General features: G+C 37.1%; 1 protein-coding gene across 7 annotated transcripts in view; it reads left to right on the top strand.

Moving 5' to 3' along the window:
- ZSCAN23 (zinc finger and SCAN domain containing 23) overlaps positions 1-14,661 on the top strand; it is a 29,305-nt gene extending 14,644 nt beyond the window's left edge. For 3 of the 7 annotated variants that reach the window (XR_011529932.1, XR_011529930.1, XR_011529931.1), the window contains exons 5-6: positions 1,246-1,763; positions 3,296-3,765. The gene's annotated coding sequence lies outside the window, so the exon portion shown is untranslated. Of the gene's footprint in view, positions 1-1,245; positions 3,766-5,098; positions 9,229-11,346 lie in introns of those variants that run through there. The other 4 variants (XR_011529933.1, XR_011529934.1, XM_070585234.1 and 1 more) reach the window with 4 other exon arrangements.
- The last annotated feature ends 2,845 nt before the right edge of the window (positions 14,662-17,506 follow it).

Below are 17,506 nucleotides of genomic sequence, written 5' to 3'. Positions count from 1 at the left end.
TTGAAAGGGGGCAAGACTGGAAGCAAGAGAGATAAGAGACTTGCATTTGTCAAAGAAAGAACCAATACTATAAGTTGATGAAAGTAAGGCAGTGGCTATGGAAATGAAGAGGGGATGGAATGGAACTATGCTAAAGAGGTAGATTTAACCAGACTTGATGACTAATTAGGTGGATGAAAAGGAGAAAGATATTTTTTTAAAAAAGCGCTGAGTGCACTGCCTGGCACATACTAAGTACTACATAAGGGTTTTGGTTTTTTTTTTTTTTTTAATAAATGTAGTCAGGAATAATTAGACATGTTTTTGGATTGGATGATTAGATGAATGTGGTACCATTTTAAAAGAAATGGGTAATATTGGAAGAGGTATTGCTTATGAGGGGAAAATGATGAGTTAATTTTCAGTAGTATTGAGTTGAAGATGCTCATATAAACTCATATAAGTGTCATAAAACATATAAGTGGAAGGGTCTAATACACCATTGGATTATAATGGTTTGGAGCTCCAAAGCAAGATTGAGATAAGAGATAAACAAGATTGGGATCAGATTTAGGAGTTCTCGGGTGACAGCTGATGCTACAGAATTAATGAGATTGCCCAGAATCAATGTGGAATGAGAAGGCGGCTGGATCTCAACTTAGGGTAACCAGACGTTTCTTGGTAGGCAGAAGAAGCACTGTAAAGTAGATGTAAGAAGGAGCCATTAGAGACATATATCTATTTAACAAGCACTTATATAATGCTTCCAGAGCGCCAAAAATTGGTCTAAGCACTTTTCAAAAACTAACTCATGGAAAAACAGCCAGAAGAGTGTAATGTTCCTTAGAAAATTGGGAGTGGTTAGCAGTGTTAGGTGCTGCAGGGTCATCTGGTAAGAAAAGGACTTGGTTAGTGACTTGGGATGCATGACTCAAATGTGGGACTCCCTGACTGACATGCACGTTATTCTTTTCTAACACTAAAAGTACCTTTGAAAGCATCTAGCGCAAGTCTTGGCACAGAGAAGTTGATTTATAAATGTTAATTGACTCAGTCTTTGACTTGCAATATAAGCAGGCAAAGCTGTTTCCGTTGTTTTTCTTCATTATCTGAATATTTCTCATTATCTGAGTATTTCACTGAGGTTTCTAGATCTAAAAGCTAATAGTCTTGTAAAACTTTAATCCTGAAGTAACTGAATTATCATTTAGTTGATTTTATGCCATTATTCTTATTGCCATTTTTTGCTTGTTTTACCTTTTACAGAGTTTCTTTGCCTGCAGATCATTGCTTTGATCACGACCATTCTCTCTGAGTAAATATGTTCTTAGTTTGGAGTTGATGTCTGTTAACAATGATGTGTTATGCCTCGGCGCCAGCATGAAGCACTCCTACTACTGCAATAAGCCAGGTTTCTGAGCTGTTTCACCCAGGAATGAATTCAGTTCAGCCCTTTTGGGCTGCAGAAGAACAGAAGGAATGTCAAATAGTTAAAATTTAGCCTGCACAGAACTGGAGCTTCTGGCCAGGAGTTCTTCAGACAAAGCTAGGAGGATTCTTTTGAGCTTCCAGAGTCCAGCTCCAGGCTCTTTGCCATCACTGGCTGAGACCAGAGATAGACAGCAAGGAACAAACACATCTTGGAACTGCTGGTACCAGAGCAGTTCCTGACCATCCTGCCCAGAGCTCCAGGCTTGAGTGCAGGAGCAGCCCAGAGTCTAGGGAGGAGGCTGTTACTGTACTGGAGGTGCTTGGAGAGGAAGCTGGCTAATCCAGGAGGAAAGGTGAGATAAGGAAGAAATGATCTATTATCAGAAAGCAGGCATTTTCTCCAGAGAGAGATAACAGAGTTGAGATCTTCTCTCAAATACAGCGAGAAAAATGGCTAATGCGCATTGTAGAGTTATGTTCCCTGTGTATTATCCTCTCTGTCCTTTTATGCCCTGCCCTTGCGGATTAAGGGAAACTGCTTTCTGTCCTCCCATCCTGTGTTCCATATTAATATTGGGATCTTAAGCTCTAGAACCCTCAGCAGATATCACCCTGGTTAAACTGTGTCTAATTGTCCCCAGGTCCTAGCCCTCCTACAGGGTTAGGAAGTACCCTAAGGGCCAATAGTTTATCTGGCAGCAGCAGAGAACTCACCTGGGGTCTAGCTCCAGCCAGTAAAGGGTCAGCTCAACTCTGAAGCTTGGGAGCTGCACCCTATTCAGGAGAAAAGTGAGGAGGAGATTGTCCTGGGCAAAAGATAGCAAATGCAGGTGGCTTTTTGCATTTTCCAAATGAACCTCATCATGAAAATCTTTGCTTATCTTTCAATTGACCTCTAAAGCCTGTTCCACAGCATATCATTTTAACCTCAGTTATGATTCTTTTCTTCCTTCACTTTTTTGAATTAAAATTATTGAAAAATCCTGCTATTTCATATCACATAGTTCAGTTTCTCTATTCTAGCCTGATGCCGCCAGCTTCTCTGACCTGGACCTCTTAGTCTAAAGGCAGGAGAACATTTTTCTGCATTGAAGCCAACAGAAAACTACTCAGGGCTACATGCAATGGAGAAATGTTAGAATGTACATTTTTTTAAATGAGTGTAGGAAACAAAACTTTATTTAGTAAGTGCATGCTTATTGGAAAAGCACACATCCATACCCAAATATAATTATACTGTATATATCAACTACCACTATTTTTATGTTTAATATTACATTATGGACATCTTTCCAAGAGTGTTACATGGAATATATACATATGGCTGACATATATTTCACTGTATGGGTATCAAATTATTTTTAAACTAACCCTAGAGGTTTTTTAATTGATGTGTCCGCACCCAGGATCTGAACCGGCGAAAGCCTGGGCAGGAAGCAGAGCATGTGAACCCAACCACTCGGCCACGGGGCTGGCCCCTTTTGTTTGTTTTTTTCAATACTGCCAACTAAAAGCCATAAATCCTTTTATCTTTTTTCTATATAAGCCTATATAAAAGTAGATTTGTATAGTGAATCTCCATGAATCGCCTAGTTTCAACATTATCAAATGATGGCCAGTCTTTTCTCATTTATAGCCCTACTCACTTCCCATGTTATTTTTTACATATAATTTTGAAGTACATCTCATACCATATTCTTTCAAATGTAAATATTTCATTATGTACTCTAAAAGATGACTTCTTGAAGGCATAACTAAAAGACATGAACTTTTTAACATAACCATAATGCTGTTACCATGCCTAAAAAAATTAACAATTTCTTAATATCAAATTTCCACTCGTCTCAAAGATGTCATAAACTTTTTAATTTGTTTTCTTTTTCAGCTCATTTGAGTCAAGATCCCAAGAAGAAAATGCGTTGTGATTGGTTGATATGTCTCTTAGGTTTATTTTAATAAATGGGTCCCCCTTCCTTCTTTTCTCCCCCTTGCAACTCACTTATTAAAGAAATTAAGTTGTTTGTCCTATATAGTTTCCCACAATCTGGGTTTTGCTGCTTGCGTCTTGTGCTGTAGTTTAACATGTTCTGTTGTCCTCTCTGTTTTCTATAAATTGTAGCAAATCTACAGGCTTGACCAAAATCAAATTTAAGGTTTTGGGGCAAGACAAGTTTAACTTGGCAAGCTGGTGTTCTGTCTGGAGCCTATAATGTCTGATTGTTTCTTTTTCTGTGATGTTATCAGCTTTTGATCCTCAATACCTACATCTAGTAATTCATTAGAGGATCCCAAAGTGATGATATTCTTATTCTGTCATTCTTTCTTCACTTAATAAAGCTGGAATATTTATATAAAGAGATGCTTCCCCTGATTTCTTGCTTGGTTACTCAATGGTTTGTATATGAAAGGCAAGATAATTGCTTAACTCCCTCCCACCTTTTTTTTTGTTTCTCAGTTTCAAAACAATTAGTTTGCTATCTCCTCTAAAACAGTGGGCAGTTATTATTAGTAATAGTATCATTAAGAACTCATGGATTTAAACATATTTGATATTTTTCAATCCACAGTACTAATAGCCTTTTGAAACTCATTTGTCTCATCTGTGGGCAGTAGGAGCCTCTTCAGTTTGACTCCCACATTTATGACATGAGCCTAGTCAGCTTTGGTAGCTTTCTTGCTGTCTGCTGGGACAAGATGTACCAGGCCCGTCTTATAATTTTCCTTGCCCAGTCCTAGTAATTTTTCCAAGGACCCTTGATTCTGTTTAGTGGGAAATGGTATTTCAAGATCCAAAATAGGGTGCTACGGTTGCTCGCTGCTTAGTTTGACATTGTTCCCTTTCAGTGCTCAGAGCTAGAAAAATATTTAAGATAAAATTTGTATTGTGGGTTCACATCACTAGTTCCACGTTAAATTCAGGACTTCAGGGTCTTAATCTATCTTTTCATCTGTATCTCCTTTTGAAGAATTCTCGAAGACACTAGGAATGATAGAATATCAAATACTCATTTGCTTTATCCTACAGCATATACGCAATAGCCTCAGAATAAAAATATCAGCATTATCATCAACAAATATGATTTCTGTCAACCGCCAATAGTGGTGTGTGTGTGTTTCCCATTTCCTTTGTCCTTAAGGTATATCTCATTGGGGATATACAAAAAAATTACTCTTTTAAGGACATTTTTAATAATTCCTCTTTTGTGTGATTATGCCACCAACAGGTACACGTTTAAGTTCAGTTTGTTTTGTTTCTTCACTATTTAGAGAATCCTTTTTCTTTTCTTTAATTATTTAAAATGCTTCCTTTTCTTATGTAAAATATAAAATTTTAAATGCAAAACCTACAAAGTAAGATATTTTCAAAGTTGTATTCCTCTTCCCTCGTTCTATTCCTTCCCTTCCCCATAGGCAACCTTTTGTTCTTTACTTTTATGGGTTATCCTTTTATTATTTGTTCTTTTAATATAAGCATATGTATATATGCACGCACACCCTCCCTTTTTAAAATGATGGCATACTATACAAGTCATAAACTTAATGCACATCTGTCTTATGTGAAACATTTTCTTCTGTTATCTTTCTGCAGCATGTAATCCCAATAATTGCTTATTTAATGAGCAAATAATTGAGTAAGGTATGTGTGAATGAGTGAATTAATTATGGTGAAATTGTTACTCTCTTCCAGATGATTTGATCAAAATGGAGAATGAGAAGTTGCTTCCAAAGTAGAAGAAATCTGAGGAAATAATGTGCCAGGGCCGGCCCCATGGCTTAGTGGTTAAGTTCGCATGCTCTGCTTCGGTGGCCCAGAGTTTTGCCCATTTGGATCCTGGGTGCGGACCTAGCATTGCTCATCAAGCCATGCTGAGGCAGCGTGCCACATAGCAGAGCCAGAAGGACCAACAACTAGAATATACAACTATGTACTGGGGTGCTTTGGGGAGAAGAAAAAAAAAGATTGGCAACAGATGTTAGCTCAGGTGCCAATCTTTAAAAAAAAAACAAAAACAAAAAAAGAACATGCCAACAGGGAAACACTGTCAGATTTGATGACAGTGCTTATTAGAACTTTGATTCTGTAGAAGTTGAAAAGTATCAGAGAAGACTAGAAAGCTATCCAAAAATTACCACAAGGATAGTATCAGTGTAAGGGATGTTGAATGAATTTCACTCAGAACTCTGTCCTTATTCAGCATCGGAGATCCAGACTGGTGAGAAACCCTGTGAAAGTGATAAGTGTGGAAAAGCTTTTACTCAAGAGTGCAAGCTTCAGTGAAAATAGGAGAATTTTCTGGAGTTAGACCCACAAAGTGAAGAATATGGGAAAACTTTCAGTGCGAACAGCAGACTGGTTCATCATAAGAGAATCCGTACAGAAAGAGACATTATAATAAATGTAACAAGCGTGGGAAAGCCTTGGTCAGTGGTTACCTCTTAACCAGCAGCAGAGACTTCACACCCGAGAGAAATGTTACCAAGTATAACACATGTGGTAAAGCTTACAGTCAGACCAAAGAGCTTTTCTATCGTATCAGAATCCACAGTGGAGAGAAAATCTTAAGTGTAATCAGTATAGTGAAAGTTTTCATGGAAATTCTTTCCTTATTAAACACCAGAGAACTCACTCAAGAGAGAACTTAAGAAGTTGATAAATATGGATGGAAAAAGACTTTGAACAATAGCACCTCATCTGACACTAAAAACTCATGGGTGTCCAGCATCAGAAATTGGTAAGACAGAATTTCTTCATGGTAGACCTCTGGGTGGTCTTTGATGAAAACTGGCTCTTCAAAATGTATCCCCCAAATCCTGTCACATTCAAAAGAGCAAGCCATTTACTTTTTCCCTAACAATCTGATCAAATAAGCTACATTATTTTAGTGATTTGAAGGTTGCCTATGGAACACCAGTTCAGATTTCTAGATGTTTTACTAGTTGTTCCAAAATATAATTCTTACAAAAGCTTGAACCATTTAATAGTATTCTTTTAGTTGAAAACCTAAGTTGTTTATAAAATATACAAGTAGGAATATTAGATGCTTAATATATTTTAAATGTTTCCACAGTGATGATGATTTATCAAGTCAAAAAAACTTTTTCAGCATCTTTTTAGTGACAGCACAGTGAATCTTTGGGCCTTCCATTCCTACATCAGTTCTAATGTATAACATGTAGCTCATAGCCAAGACTCCAAACAAGAAAGATGCATCTTTTTATTAATAGAGGTTGGTTAATTTGTGTTTGTAAAACATTAGAGATACCCAAGCTAGTCTTCAGAGGAGGAGAATAAGCAAACCCAAATACCTAGGGGCGAGGCAGGTAATGTAAATAAATGAAGCAATCCTAGAGTCAAAAATAAGGGAAAACAGGCCAGCCTGGTGGCGCAGTGGTTAAGTTCACATGTTCTGCTTCAGAGGCCTGGGGTTCGCTGGCCCGGATCCCGGGTGCGGACCTACACACTGCTTGTCAAGCCATGCTGTGTCAGACATCCCACATATAAAGTAGAGGAAGATGGGCACGCTTGTTAGCTCAGGGCCAGTCTTCCTCAGCAAAAAGAGGAGGATTGGTGGCAGATGTTAGTTCAGGGTTAATCTTGCTGAAAAAGAAAAAAAAAGGGAAAACAAAAACCATCTTTTTTATTGCATTAAGGTTTCAGGAAAATTGCCAGGATCCTCTTCATTGAGTTCCATTGCAGGAGGAAGATGATCAGGTTAGTTGTGCATTTTAACCACCATAAACAATGATCTCTACTGCCAGTCGTCCTCTTTTTCTGAGGAAGCCTGGCCCTGAGCTAACATCATGTCCATCTTCCTCTACTTTATATATGGGATGCCTACCAAAGCATGGTGTGCCAAGTGGTGCCATGTCCGCACCCGGGATCAGAACCGGCGAACCCCGGGAGGCTGAGAAGCAGAATCTGCGAACTTAACTGCTGTGCCACCGGGCTGGCCCTGATCTTTTCGTACTTTTGAGTATAGTATATTTTAAGGAAAAGCTTCGTAAGCTTTACTGCTGAACCACTTCAGTCGTCAACTGATAGGTTTGAACCATCATTAATTTTCATACTAGTCGCTAAGGTATGACTTATGTAATCATACAATCAATGTTTCACAACTTGAAACAAATTGTAGCACAAGGGATCTTTAAAACAGATTTCACTACTATTGGCAATGTTATCTTTTTTGGTGTCAGGAGCTTTAAGAATGGGAATCACAATGTAAGTAAGAAATGTATTGGCTATGAGACTAATTTTCCCTTAACCTAACAAATGAAGGCGAGGAGCATATTTCTGATTAAAAGCAAGTCTCCCTTCTTAAAGGAGAAACTCATATTTCTAATTTTAGATATTCTTCCTAAGGGGTTAAGGTCTATCTCCAGATCTTCGGATCCACCTGATTATTAAATGTGGAACATATGCCCAGTGTTGCCACATCTTCCAAATCTTATATGAACTCTCTTTAGTCTTTAGTCCTTTTTTTTACTTTAGGACAACTTGACTTGCCCATGGGCTATCAATTTATCACCTCTACTTGTAAAAATGTATCTTTTATCCAAAAGACTGTTGTAATTATTAATAGTGATCTTGGGGGTAGAGATGAGGGCCATGGTACTTGTGTATGCCCATGGGCTCTTAGTGCCTCTGGGCTCAGAGATTACCGACTGCTGATACAGGCTGCTCAACAGAGTTGTTAAAATGACTAGTTTACCAGGCTATCTCTACCTCAGTGCCTCCTCCCAGCAGAGATCTGCCTGCTCGTAGGGAGCCACTTTCCCTTACTGCAAGAATGAAGGAGTTAGCCGCCCTGGTGTAAAGACCACTTTAACAAAGCACTAAGCTTCTCATGCTCTGTCTTTCTGTCCCATAAGCATATAAGCCTGGGGCTATAATGGGGACCTAAAAAATATTTTCCTCTTCACTAAGGTCAACTCAGGCCAGTGAAGTGTTTGAAATGCCTGCCGAGACCAAGACATAATATAGGGTAACAAGACTTATCATTGGTCTGCACTACTAAGTGCTTTATATGCATTTCACTTAATCTTTACAGTGAGTCTGTGAGGTAGGTCAGTCATTCCATGTTACATATGAGAAAACGAGAGGTTAAATGACCCGTACAGCAAGTGGTGAACTGCAATTCACTCTGTGACTTGAAGCCTGCACTCTTGTTTCTAGTTCTCCAGCTCAGGTTTAGAAGGAGGCAAGCAAGTTATCTAATAATAACAGCCAGAATTCATTGTATGGCCAATTTTTTTAAATTTATTTTTTAGCTAAACAATGTTACAGTTAACAAAGTTAGGTTAGAGGGGCAGGCAGGACCAGAACAGGAAGGCCCTTCAAAGCCAGGGCAAGGAGCCGAACATTAACTGAAAAGGCCATGTAAGAAATTTAAGCCTGGCGGTAACTGTCTATCGGGAGACTAGTTTGTTTACCGTTGCAACAAATGAGGAGTGGGCATGCTCCCGGAGAGCAGGTCTGATTAAGAGAGTGCTAAATATGAGGGGATAAAATTGAGAAATAGGAGGGAAAATGGATGAGGACTTGGTGATTGATTATGCGAGAGTTAAGAGAACAAAAAGTTCCAGATGTAATCACAGAATGGTGGTTCCTCCACCAAGAGAGGCAACACTAAATAAGAAGTAGCATTTTGGGGCTGGCCCTGTGGCCAAGTGGTTAAGTTCACGCTCTCCACTTCAGTGGCCCAGGGTTTCTCAGGTGTGGATCCTGGGTGTGGACATGGCACCGCTCATCAAGCCATGCTGAGGCGGTGTACCATATAGCACAACTAGAAGGACCTACAACTGGAATATACAACTGTGTACTGGGCGGGGGGGGGGGGGGGGGGGTTGGGGAGAAGAAGAAAAACAACAAGATTGGCAACAGATGTTAGCTCAGGTGCCAATCTTTAAAAAAACAGTAAAAAAAAGAAAGCATTTTGACAACAGATTGATGAGATCAGTTTGATAACGTTAAGTTTGAGATCCTAGGAGGCATTATATTGCAGATGTTGCTATTTGTTAATGGATTAGTTTAAGGATTTGTGGATCTAGGACTCATGGGGAGAGAGTTAGGCTCGAGATCCATATTCTGAAACCATACAATTTGCAGAAATGGTTTAACTGTTTAAGATATCTTATGAAGTGTGTAGTGCTAAAAGATAGCCCAGGACAGATTCTGGGAGCAGTCCTCACCCTCTTTCCCCCCAGCCTCTGTAGATTTCTCTTCCAGGGCATCTGGGGAAGAGATGAGGGATTCCTCCCCATACCTTGCCAGGGCTCAAATCTCACTCTGAACCATGGAACATGTCAGAAAACAACAGACACAGGGCGAGTCTTGGACAACAACTTGAATCCACATGGGAGTGAACATTAAGTTGACTTTTGGGTCCTTTTCTAAAAATCTTGAAAGATTTTTCAGCTCAGAAGTTCTTCAAGTCCCACTGGGCATGGCTTCCTGCAGGAGGTTGATATGAAAGTCTCCTTTAAGGAGTCAGCCTGCACCAAGAATGATCAAGTCAGCTCCCTGTCATAGAGGCAATGTAGCCACAAGAAAAGAGCATCTAATCACAAAGAGAGCTTAAGACAGACAGAAGGCTGAGTAACAGCATCTCCATCTTTTGACACTGGAGAGACACAGGGATATAGAGACAGAGAATAGACACAAAAGGTGAAAACAGATCTCTAGAAAACTTTCATTTCTCACTTTTTGTCCACATATGTTACTAACACTTCTTGGCCATTTTATTAACCTAATAACTCTAACATTTAAAAAGGAGATAGTCTCTTGTGATATTTTGATAAGCCTTCTAACTACTACAAAAATCAAAAGAGGAAAAAAAAGCAGAATTTGAGATCTAGGATTCAAGAAATTACAGAAAAGGTGAAACTGTAATGTCAGAAGGTCAGTGTTACTTTGTGAAAATAAAATGAAAGCATGATTAGGCTCATAATCATGGTAGGCGTATTTAGGGAAGTTGAAAGGGGGCCAAGAAACAATCAAGAAAAAAGGTTGAACAATATTAGGAAAAGAGATTCCAGAAAGAACTCCTTTATTTATTTGGGTTTTTCTGGATTCTCTTTAATTTGTATCTAATTGATGAACCGTTGATATAGTTCTTTCCTCAGGCCAGAAACTGACCTATCTTTAAAATATGTGAAACAGACTGAGAAAAAGGATCAAGAATATTTAGACAGGTCCATGCTGCTAAGCAAAACCTGAGCCATGTAACTATGTGTGTGCTGTGAGCCGCGGTACACATTGAGTAAACTCTTGCTTAGAAAACGAGCAAAAATTTAAGCCTTTTTGCCCCCAAAGGTGACAAGAGGACGAGCAGAGAATAGCAACATAAGTATATTTGGAGGATTCTAAGTGACTTACATTCCAATCTAACATACCAAGTGTCCAATAGGCAATGCCTAGAGTAAGTAAACCAAAAAAAAATAATAATAATAATAATAATAGAGGCATATTGCTTATATGGAGGTGACTACTAGAAGAACCAGGGGGTAGAAAAGGTGCCCCTTAGGGATATCAGGGAGTGTGGTAAGTGATAGAGCAGGGTCTGGTGCTTTTCGTCATAAAACCTGGTGTGTGCATAGTGGCCCCGGATTGTGGGAACCCAATAAGTGAAGTGTTTGGGGTGGGGGCTTAACAAACCACCTGTGAAGGGGAATTCCACACATTCACATTCCACACATATCTACGTACCTTATATTAACATGCCCTTTTGAAGGTTTAGGGATTCTCTATCTAAAAGGCTTTTTCCTGCCTCTCCACTTGGATTATTTCTGTACTTTCTTTACAACTCAACCCAAGTGTCAGCTCTTCTAGGAAGTCTCTGGGATGTCTAGTACCTCCTGTCTACCACTTCTCTGAGTAGCCAGAGCTCCACCAGTGCCTCTTCCATCTTAATACTTCTCACATTCCTCTTTTGTAAGGTTCTCTTCTGTCTACAAAACACAAAACCAGAGCTGAAATGGAGACTCTGACATGGTGTGGAATTTCTAGGACGATAACTCCTTCCATAAAAGGAAAACTCCACCTACTGGGTCAGGGAAGCAGCAAGATATCTGGTCTCAGTCAAGGGCTGGGTTGGTGGAGGTAAGAGAGAAATGCTGATGAGACCAGAACAGAGCAAATCTTGTGCACTTTAGGAGGAGGTCTTCCATGAGAGAGCTAACCTTGGAGCCTGCACTCAGTGTGAAGTCTGAATTTATGCTCCAGACAAGATGAGCATACCCTAAACTAGAATTTCAAGATAAAAATTGGCCCTGAAGAGGAGTTTCACTTCAAGGAAGATGGAATAAACTTAATTTTCCCTTTTTTTTCTTGCTAAGTACAATTAAAAACCCTGGACATTGTATATAAAACAAATACAAAAAGACTCTAAAAAGTGGAAAGAAAAAGACATACCCACTTTAGACCTTGAGACTCAAGGAATGACAAAACTAAAGACAAAGAAAAGATTTTGAAAGCAGTCAGAGAAAAAATGACACCTTACCTATAGGAGAAAAACAGTTCAAATGACAGTGGATTTCTTATGAGTAATGATGGAAGCCAGAAGGAATTGACACAGTATTTTTAAAGAACTGAAATAGAAAAGAACTGTCAAGCCAGAATCCCATACTCAGCGAAAATATTCTTCAGAAGTGAAAGGAAAATCAAGACATCCTCAGACGAATAAGACAGAGAATTTGACACCAGCAAACCTAACCTTTAAAAGTGGCAAAAAGAAATTCTCTAAACAGAAAAGAATCAGGAAAGAAGAAGGAATATGGGTATATACAATAGGCTTTCCTTCTCCTCTTGAGTTTTCTAAATTATGTTTAACTATTGAAGCAAAAATTATAACACTGTCTGATGTGGTTCTAAATGTATTTAGAGAAAATACTTAAAGGAATTACAAATGGAAAGAGTAAGGAATGTAAGGGAAAGTAAGGTTTCTATACTTCACTCTAACTTGTGAAATGATGACACCAATAGGATGTGATGGTTATGTATATATAATGTGATACCTAGAGCAACTACTAAAAAGCCTATACAAAAAGATGTACTCAAAAATTCTACAGATAAATCAAAATGCAATTCTAAAAAATGCTCAAATAACCTATAAGAAGGCAGGAAAACAAAAACAAAGAAATGAAAAAACAAACCTAAAACAAAAAACAAAATAGCAGATTGAAGCCCTAACATATCAATAAGTATACTAAACATAAACTGTCTAAAATATGCCAATTAAAAGAGATTGACAGAGTGAATTTAAAAACATGATTCAACTATATGCTATCTGCAAGAAACTCACTTCAAATATAATGATATATGCAGGTTGAAAGTAAAAGAATGGGAAAAGATATGTCTTGCAAATATTAATCAAAGGAAAGCAGGAGTAGGTATATTAATATCAGATAAAGCAGACTTCAGAGCAAAGAAAATTACCAAAGACAGAGAGGGACATTATGTAGTGATAAGGGCCAATCTAACAAGAAGATATGGCAATAATAAATAAATATGCACTTAGAGTTTCAAGTATGTGAAGCAAAAACTGATAGAACTGAAAAGAGAAAGAGACAAATCTATTCCAATTATAGTTGGAGATTTCAGTAATCCTCTCTCAATTGCTAGAACAGCAAGATAAAATCATCAAGGATATAGAAGAACTCAACAATACCACGAACCAATAGGGTCCAATTGACATTTCTAGAATACTCCACCCAACAACAGCAAATAGAAATTCTTTTGAAGTGGATAGAACATATAATAAAATGGACCACATCCAGGTTCATAAAGAAAACCTCAACAAACTTAAAAGGATTGAAATCATATAGAGTGTCATCTTGGAGAATAATTGAACCAACTTGAAATCAATTGGAGAGAGAGAACAGTTCTAATAATCCATGGGTTTTAGATAATCTAAATAATTGGTGTGTCAGTTCTAAATAATCCATGAGTCAAGGGAAAATCTCAAGGGAAATTTTAAAAAATACATTGAAATGAAAGAAAATGAAAATGCATCATACCAAAATTTGTGAGACATGGCTAAAGCAGTTCTGAGATGGAAATTTATAGCATTAAATGTATACATTAGAAAGAAGAAAAGTCTTAAATCAGTAATCAAGTCTTCCACTCAAAAACCTAGAACAAGAAGAGCAAAATGACCTCAGAGCAAGCAGAAGAAAGGAAATAAAGATAAAGACAGATATCAAGGAAATTGAAACCAGAAAAAAATAGAGGAACATCAAAGAAGCAATAGTTGTTCTTTTAAAAGACTGATAAAATTAACAGTATGTGCCAGAAAAAAAGGGAAGAAGAAACAAATTACCAATATCATATGAAAAAGGTGTTGTCAACCACTGATCTCAGGGGTATTAAAAGGAAACAAAGGAATAGTTTGAGCAACTCTGTGCTCACAAATTTGATAACTTAGATAAAATGGTACAATTCCTTGAAAGACACAAACTCCCAAAACTCACACAAGGAGAAGTAGATTATCTGAATAGGTCTATATATTAAAAAAATTGAATTAATATTTAATAACCTTCCAAAAAACTCTGCATCAGGTGCAGGTGAATTATACCAAACATTTAAGGAAGAAATGATACCAATTCTCCACAATCTATTCCAGAAAATGTAAGTAGTGTAAACACTCAATAACTTATTCCATGCGGCCAACATTACCTTAATAACAAAACCAGATAAAGTCATTACAGAAAGTAAAATTACAGACCAGTATTTCTCATGAACATAGATGCAAAAATTCTCCACAAAATATTAGCAAATTGAATTCAATAATATATAAAAAGAATTATATACAAAGACAAAGTGAGACTTATTCCAAGTATGCAAAAATGGTTCAACATTTGAAAATCAATTAATGTAATCTGCCGCATGAAAATGCTAAAGAAGAAAAATCATATCAATTGATGCAGAAACAGCATTTGACAACATCCAGTGCCTATTTGTGATTTAAAAAAAAAAACCAACTAGAAATAGAGAGGAGGGTCTGGCCTGGTGGCGAAGCAGTTAGGTTCACAAGCTCTGCTTTGGGGGCCTGGTTTGGATCCTGAGCAGGGACCTAGCACTGCTCATCAGGCCATGCTGTGGCAGGTGTCCACCATATAAAACGGAGAAAGATGGACACAGATGTTAGCTCAGGGCCACTCTTCCTCAGAAAAAAGAGGACGATTGGTGGCAGATGTTAGGTCGGGGCTAATCTTCCTCAAAAAAAAAAAAAAAAAAGAATAGAGGGGGACTTCCTTCAAAATGATAAAGAACATATACCAAAAAAACCCTACAGCTAACAGTATACTTACTGGTGAAATATTGAATACATTCCTCTTATGACCAGGCACACAGCAAGAATCTCCATTATCACCACTGTTATTCAACACAGAGCAAGAAGGTTTAGTGCAATAAGAGAAGAAGAGGAAATTAAAGTCATACAGAACTAAAAAGAAAACCATCCCTATTGGCAGATAACATGATTATATACTTAGAAAATCTCAAGAATGTATGAAAAACTCCTAAACCACTGAGTTCAGCAAGTTTGCCGAATATAGGATCAACACACAAAGCTCAATTGTATTTCTATATACTAACAATGAACACATGGACACTAAAATTGTAATACAATACTATTTACAGTGACTCAAAAAAAAAAAAAGAAAATACGTGTAAGTCTGAATGCTGAAGAAAGAAAACAAAGAGGATCTACATAAGTGGAGAGATATACCATGTTCATGGATTGGAAGACTCAATATAGTAAAGATGACAATTTCCCCCAAATTAACATACAAGTTTATTGCAATTCCTACCAAAATCTCAGCAAGTCTTTTTGTAAATACAAACAAAATTATTGTAAAATTTATATAGAAAGGCACAAGAACCAAAATAGCTAAAATGATTTGAAAAACAAAGTATATGGAATCAGTCTACTTAACTTAAGACTGTATATAACTAGTACAGTAATCAAGAGATGTGGTATTGGTGGAGGATAGACACATAGAGCAATGGAGCAGACTGGAGAACTGAGAAACAAATATGCCCAACTGATTTTTGCCAAAGGTAGGAAAGCATTCAATGGAGGATAGATGTGCTTTTCAACAAATAATGCTGGAGCAACTGGAAATCCATAGATTAAAAACAAAAGCAAAAGCCTTGATCTAAGTGTCATATCTTATACAAAAATTAACTCAAAATAGATCACAGACTAAAATGTAAAGCTTAAAACTATAAAGCTTTTAGAACAAACATAGGATTAAATATTAGCATTTAAGGACAAGGGGTTCTTAGACTTGACACCAAAAGCATAATCCATAAAGGGAAAATTTGCTAAATTGGACTTCATCAAAATTAAAAAGTTTTGCTCAGTGAAATACCCTGTTAAAAGGATGAAGACACAAGCTACGGAACAGAAGAAAATATTTGCAAACCATATATCAAGGGACTAGTATCTAGAATATATAAGGAATTTGCAAACCTCAAATGTAAAAACTCAAACAATCCAATTAGAACTTGGGCAAAGGACATGAAGAGACATTTCACCAAAGACATACTGATGGCAAGTGAGCACATAAAATGGTGCTTAACATCATTAGCCATTAGAGAAGTGCAAATTAAAACCACAGTAAAATATCACAACTATCAGAAAAGCTAAAACAAAAGGAGTGACAACACGAAATGACGTGAGGATGTAGAGAAATGGGACACTAATACATTCTGATGGGAATGTAAAATGTTACAGCTATATAGAAAGCACTTGGTAGTTTATTTAAAAACTAAGCATACAACTACTACATGACCCAGCTGTTGTACTTTTAGGCATTTATCCCAGAGAGATGAAGACACTCTATGTTTACACAAAAACCTGTACAGGAATGTTGAGAGCACCTTTGTTTGTAATAGCCAAAAACTGGATACAACCCTCTGAGAATACGACTCAGGAATAAAAAGAAATGTATCATTGATACGTGATTCTCCAGAGAATTATGAATGGAAAAAGCTAGTCTGAAAAGGTTACACACTGTATGATTCCATTTCTATAATATTCTTGACATGGCAAAATTACCGAAGTAGAGAACAGAGCCCTGGTTGCTAGGAGTTAATGAGAAGATGGGGGTGAGAGGGAAGTAGGTATGTTGATAAAATGGATTCTTGTAGTGACGGAAATGTTCTGTATCTTGACTCTTATCAATGTAAATATTCTAGTTGTAACATTGTACTATCATTCTGCAAAATGTTACTAATCATGCAAAGTTGGTAAAGAATAAATGGGGTGTCTCTGTATTATTTCTTACAATGCATGTGCATCTACAATTATATTAAAATAAAATTTAATTTTAAAAAATCAAAAGAAGAATATTTTGTGATATGGAAAAATTATGTTGAATTCAAATTTCAGCGTCCATAAATCAAGTTTTATTGAAACAACAACCAAAAAAAGTTGGTCCCGAATTAAGGAAACCTATCTTAAGGTCAGTTGATTAGCAACATTTATTCTATCTGCAACCTTAATTTCCCCTTGCTATGTAACAAAACATATTCACAGGTTCTGGGGGTTAGGAGTAGACATCTTTGGGGGATCATTATTCTGCCTACTACCGGTAGTATACTATAAACACCTGTCAATCACTCCATAGTGGTGCATCAAGAAAATTATTTCTCATTTGTTTTTACAGCTGCCTAGTATTCTACCCAGTAGAATTTTATAATTAGTCTAATTTTACAACAGAATGTGTTGATACTTTTATTATAGAACCTCTTTATTGATTCTTTTTAGCCAAGAACAGCATATGGCTTTCTATTTGCTAAGTTTACACTGGCCTTTCAAGAGTTTTCTTTTTAAAGTTTTCTCCATATAGGTTTTGCACATTTCTTCTTAAATTTATTCCTAATAATTTTGGTTGTTGCTATTGTAAATACAGTCTTCAGCTTTATAACTTTATCACTGGTCATTTGCATATATGAAGGCTGATTTTAGTATGTTAATTTTATATCTCTACTTTACTAAATGATCTTTTTTACGTAGTTTTCCCACTGAACTCCGTGTTTTCAGATAGATAATCATACCAACGCATAAAAGAGAACATGAGAACTATTGAA

Source organism: Equus przewalskii, chromosome 19 (assembly GCF_037783145.1).
Source record: "Equus przewalskii isolate Varuska chromosome 19, EquPr2, whole genome shotgun sequence".
NCBI lineage: Eukaryota > Metazoa > Chordata > Mammalia > Perissodactyla > Equidae > Equus > Equus przewalskii.
The sequence above is the reverse complement of the archived record's forward strand: the minus strand, read 5'-3'. Positions and strand labels throughout refer to the sequence as shown.